The sequence below is a fragment of the Poecile atricapillus genome, chromosome Z (genome assembly GCF_030490865.1).
Source record: "Poecile atricapillus isolate bPoeAtr1 chromosome Z, bPoeAtr1.hap1, whole genome shotgun sequence".
Taxonomy (NCBI): domain Eukaryota; kingdom Metazoa; phylum Chordata; class Aves; order Passeriformes; family Paridae; genus Poecile; species Poecile atricapillus.
The window spans coordinates 56496074-56502073 of NC_081289.1; the positions used below are offsets into that span (position 1 = coordinate 56496074).

General features: G+C 45.6%; 1 protein-coding gene across 3 annotated transcripts in view; it reads right to left on the reverse strand.

The window, feature by feature from the left end:
• LOC131573128 (traB domain-containing protein-like) overlaps positions 1–5797 on the reverse strand; it is a 33322-nt gene extending 27525 nt beyond the window's left edge. The window contains exon 1 of one of the 3 annotated variants that reach the window (XM_058826746.1): positions 5780–5797. The gene's annotated coding sequence lies outside the window, so the exon portion shown is untranslated. Of the gene's footprint in view, positions 1–2796; positions 2816–4818; positions 4927–5779 lie in introns of those variants that run through there. The other 2 variants (XM_058826745.1, XM_058826747.1) reach the window with 2 other exon arrangements.
• Positions 5798–6000: the final 203 nt, after the last annotated feature.

The following is a 6000-nucleotide window of genomic DNA, read 5'->3' on the forward strand; positions in this document are numbered from 1 at the left end:
AGAAGCAGCACTTTGTTTCCTCAACATGTTGACACTGCAAGAGGGAAATAAAAGTTGACTGTAGAATTTGCTCTGTATTTTCTATGTGCTGCACACATTAGAATAGCTAGTAAAGAAACTGGGAAAGAAGTGCCAAGCTACAGATTGTTCCACCTTTTACTGAAAGGAATGGGCAAAAATTTCTGTCCTTGATCCCCTCAACAAACAAATCCAAATGTACCTATTAGTGCTTTTGATAGCTAAAATATTCACTAACATTGCAGAAGGTACCCACACATCCCCTGGTACTCCAAGTGTTAATCCTGTAGCCTCGAAGATAGGATTGTATATTCCCGTTTTACAAATAAGTAACTGAGGTATATGGATGCTCAAATACATCTACAGATCTGACCTCTGGTAGCTAAAGAAGTAGTTAGAAGGCTTGTGGAACTTTCAAAGCATTTCAATTTTGCAGTCTGAGTTTTTCTTTGTTTTTGATCATTGGTCCTTCTAGGATCCCCACACACCCCACAGGACAGCACTTCCTCCCGGTAACAAGACACTGCCATTCATCCTTGTTCCCCCAAAGCTGCTGTGGGAAAGACAAGAGATAGGCTAAGGACTGAATCTGAGATCAAGCTGTCAAATAATAAGGTGGCAGTCTTCCAGTGAAAATATAATACACCTCACACAGGTCACACTACAACTGAGCCAAAACCGACCTGAACTAGACATAAGCCACAGGAACACACAAAAGACTGCCACAAACAGACTCGTGTGCTAGCCCTCTTAACACCAGTATCCCTGGCCAGAACACAGCTTCCTTGGCATGAGTTACAGCAATAAAAATTTACCTGCATCTACGTGCATTAAGTGTGCTGTGCTCCTTTCATCCTCTAAACCTGCAGTTTCACTAGCAATGGATATTTGACTTAGCATGTATAACTTGAACACTTTACATTCCTATTATGCACTGCATAAGCACATCTCACTTGAATGCTTGAATTGCTGCTACCCTTTAACAGGATCACTTACTTTATCTAAACAAAAGAGGCATATCAGTACCTCAGAAGATACAGACCCAACTTTTCTCCCACAGACAAACTTTTGCACTATTTACTCAGTCTGAAATACCTTCCATGCATAATATTTAACCTACTAAGAAGGCAAAACCAAAATAACAAATACCCACTTAAGTCTCAGCACCATACTCTGCAACATAAACAGAGTATTTAAGGTTGATGAGGCTTTTTCCATACTTACAAACAGAAATCTTACAAATGTTTACAAACAATCATCAGCACCAAATGGTGTCTACTCTGTTGATAGCCTACTCATACTCAGGATGCATCAGCTGAAACCTGTCTGCCAATTAATGTAACAGCCACAAATTCAGAAATTGGAATGTATTTCAAAATTATCACCAAGGTGACCTACTCCACATATTGCATGTTATCTCTTTGACACAAACCCACGCCTTTGAAACTCAACTGAGCAACTGGTTCTGTAATCACAGATGGTTGTAGAGCATGGCTCTGGTTTCTCATGACTCAGAAGTTCACAAATTTCAAAATGCATATTTTTACCCTCTGAGCATCAATGAGGTGTTCCTGCAAAATGAACTCTGCAGACATATGCAGCCTAAACTCAGGTACTTGCACACTAGAGTCACCATCCATTTGCATGCTTTGGAAGTTAAAACATAAAAGTCAAGGAAAACTACATTAATTTTGCTTGAAAGGAGGTGTTGAAACATGAGAATATGTGGCCTGGGACACAGAAAACATGTTTATTGGTGAAAGACAAGAAAGCATTCTCATATGCTCTGTGGTTTTACAAAGTTATTGCTATTACACTGACTAGGGCTACTTGATGAATTGAGTAAGTATGAGGTGAATCAGGATGCTAATGCACCGCATTGCAGATTTATGAACAAACATTAGCTCAAATCCTTACTCTTTTAAGAGATTGCAGAGGTTGTAAAGATACTGCTAAATTTATAAACATGGGACAGAAAGATCACAGTGATGTGGCTCAAGTCTGGACAGGCTCTCAGAAACTGACAGTTTTTTAGAATCTATCCAAGCCACTTTCCTATTGTATTCCAATGTGAATTATGTGAATTCAGCAAAGATGTAGAACTAAAATAATTTATTAGACTTTCCTGTATGCAGCAGCTTGGGGTAAGATACCAGTACATCTCCTCCCTCCAGGCCATATAAATCTATGAACCAAGCGATACTTCTGGTTTTGGAAAACCCTCTGCAAAACACTCTGAAGCAGAACAGAAGGAAAATTACACAGCTGCTGCATGTGTATGGAGTTCTAGAAGAAGCAGGTTTTACACTCTGCTCATTACCTACAAGCAGCAAGCAAAGGAAATGGGTAAGTTCTGCAGTGTCAATGGCTGCTGAAATATGCAGAAGCTGCATCTCAAAAGTACATTCATTTCTGCTACAAACACTTCGAAATGCAATCCTTATGATGGTAAATTTGGGATTTTAGAGGACAAAATTTTTCCCAGCTGCCAAGCACATTACTTATCAGTAGTGTTCTTCTGCCTGTCCCTTTCATCCTACTCTCCCCAAACACGATAGTGAACAAGCTGATCTACTCTTTTAAAATCATTAGGTGAACACAAAGCTAAAAACAGTTACATGACATGGACCCATCTTCTGGCAACAAGAAACAGCTCTACTGTGGCAGGGAACTGAAGAAAAACTCCTCAGACACAAAGCTCCAGGGCAGCAAATTCCAGCCTGCAGTCACAGAAACCCCACGGTAACACTAGCATCTCAGAACTATGGACACACTCACAGGAAAGCTGTTCTACTTCCAAGTCCATCCAGCTGTTGCACCACTCATTTCAGCTGTAAAGGACTCTGCACCTAAAAAATTCAGCATACATATATTAAAAAAAATATTAAAAAAATCTCTATTTCCATTACTATCAGCTGCCCTTCCAAGAAATGAGAAAACCCTCAAAAACTCCTGATCCCAGTTCTTCACACACAGGCCTTCTTTACAGGCTACACAGGAACTGACAGTCTTGCTGTCCTTCTGAAGGGCAGCTACCAGTTGAGCAACATGCGAGATACACATCCTAGCAAGGCAAGACCAGGATCTCCAGATGCAGTACACAGGTGACTGGACACTTTCTTCAGTTTCACCAGCAGTCATGGAATTGTTCAGCTGCAGTGTAGGCTCTTGCTCTCTTTCAAAAGTGTGCACAGCCTTCCTGAGATAGACAGCCCAGACAGCCTGAAGGGCTTACCCCCTGGAAGACACACTCCTGGAACTCCAGTGTAGTGCTTGATATGCAGGGTCATCAGGACGTTTAAATTCTTGCAACATGGACATGCTAAGTTCCTGCATCCCTCTGTGATTTCAATCAAAACTGCAAAGCACGTCAACTAAAGGCAAGGGAGGGAAGGAGGAAGCAGAAAACAGCTCCTCTATTTTTTAAAAATTATTATTAGAAAAGTAAGTATACAGGAAAAGAACTTATCACCGAGTTCATGCACATTTTCACACAAATCTATAAATTGTGGCTAATATTAAAGTTTTGCTCCCTTGAGTCCTTTTTAGAAAGGGAGAAAAACACTCACTGCGAAAGTTTTAAGTTCAAATACAGAACCACAGTATTAACTAACGTGTTGAAACCACCTGAAATTTGAATGACCCTTTAAAAAAGCATTCAGTAACTGAAGGTCTGATCTCAGATTCAATCCACAAAGGTATCTGCAAATATGTTTCTAATCTAGTAACAATCACCACCAAGAGAATATATTGGTCAGGTTTTGTACTAAATCATCTATGAAAGACAGCCAGTGTCCCGTCTCCTGACAGGACAAGGAGAGCTACAGAATCCTTCTTTCTCACTGGCATTGGCTGGCAAAGCACATGCTGTGATATCACCTCAGACAGACACAGTTACACACCACTCCCATTAAATCTGGGGCACACTTATCTCTGGCCTGCTCTCATTTCTACATTTTCAAAGACTGTCCCAAATCTCTTTCTGCACGTTTCCTGAACAGCAAATAAGGAAAAAGAGGATGCTTTCCAAAAAGTATTATTTTAAAAAAGCACTCATATAACTCTCCACAAATAGACGCCAATACCACGTGGTTCATTCACAGTTGTGGTGGCAGCAGCAGCAGTGTTTCATCATATTTACCATATGGAAGAAATACACTGAAAAATCAAACTCTTCTAGCACCAAGCTACACAATATCCAAGTCTACATTTAAGAGCCAGAGTGCCAGACACTGTGAGGACTGAAGTTTATGATAAGCAACTTAAAACTGAGATTTACAATACAATAGTATTCAATTCAAGTTACTGAATCTTGAAAGTCTACTGACTGCCACCAACAGCAAGGCACAAACCAGTGCCACAGCCACAACCCAGATTTTTCAATTAATAAACTCGTTTAGCTTAGGATAATTAAATGGACATGTGTTTATCCTCTACTGTGTAAGGTCTACCGCCCAATAAAATACAGTAGAGAAATCCCTGGAATCTGTTTGGTTTGGGTTTTCAAATTTTTTTTTGCTTTGTTCTGTTAGCTTTCCAAGAAAGAATACTTCCACTGATGAAATGAACAGTAGTTGCATAGATACACATCTCTACAAAATGGAGAAGTGCCATTCCAGACACCCTGGGTATTTCTTTTGACTGGTATTGTCACCACCACATCTGCAAAACAGCATCTAACTTGTAACAGACCATACCATTCTCTCACTTTTCCAACCCATCAGTTGCAACTTTCTGCCAAGTTTTACCAAAAAAAAAAAAATAGTCTCTTTCTTCCTGAAAGGGAGTAAAAATAAATACCTGTTATATGGACATCTGCATCGGTGTATTTTCCTCAAGAGAAAAGCCCAGGCTATGCCTGTCATACGAGTTATGTTCAAGAGATAGGTTAATTTGAACTATTTTCAGAGGTGAACTCAGAAAAAGCCACGACTGTTCAGAGACCCAAAAAAAAAAAAAAGAAAAAAAAAAAGAAAAACTGTGAGTCTCAGCTTTACCGCAGCTCCCTGCCAGAACCAAACAAATCCCACGCTCTTATCATCAAACACCTGGATCAGGAGCGTTGTGCCACGTCCGGGAACCCCCAAACCAGGGAACAGCCGTAACGAGGGAGCTAAGGACACGCTTACAAACGGCCCCAAGAGTCGCATTTCCCCGCAAGTTTCCTACCCAGCTGTAGTTCCCCGGCCGGCAGGGCAGGGCAGCGCTGGCCTCCTCGCGGAGCGCCCCCGGGAGGCGGCGGGCAGCGGCCGCCCGGCCTCCTCTTGCCCCACGAGCGGGGCCGAACGCCTCAGTCCGCCCGCTACGAGGCGGAGCTCGCTCGCCCGCCCGCCGGGAGGCCGCCCCCGCCCGGAGAGGCCCCCTCGGCCCCGCCGCCCGCGGGGTCACCGGCGGGGCAGCGCCGAACCAGCCCCGGCTGCAACTCTCTCGCCAGCCCCGGGGAGCGCTTCCAGCAGCGGGAGCCAGTAGGGCCGCCGTCCCCCGGCCACCTCCCCGCCCAAGCGGGCGCTGCCCGGCAGCAGCTCCGGGCCGGCACCTGGAGAGGCAGGGCCGGGTGCGTGCCAAGAGCGAGCAGCGAGGGGACACGGCCGCGCCGCTTGTAGCCCCCCTCCCCTCCTCGGAGCACCGAGAGAACCCCGACACCCCCCCATCCGCTCCCCCTTGCACGCACCCGCCGTGACCGGGGTCGGCCCCAGCACGGCCCCGCCGCCCCCAGGCCCGGCGGGACGCGACAGCACGGCCGCCCCCCGTCCCCGCTGACCTGCCGTGCTCGACGACGGGAGCGGCGGAGCCGCCGCGGTCCGGGGCGCTGCGGGCGGAGCGGCGCGGGGCGCGTTAGCCGGACAACGTGCTGCAGGAGTCAGCGCGGGGCGGGGCCCCCGCAGGGCACCCTGGGAATTGTAGTCCTCCTCGGCTCCCGGTTGCGAGGCAGCGGGTGGCAGCGGACTACAGCTCCCAGCTCGCGGGGCGAGCTGGCCCCTC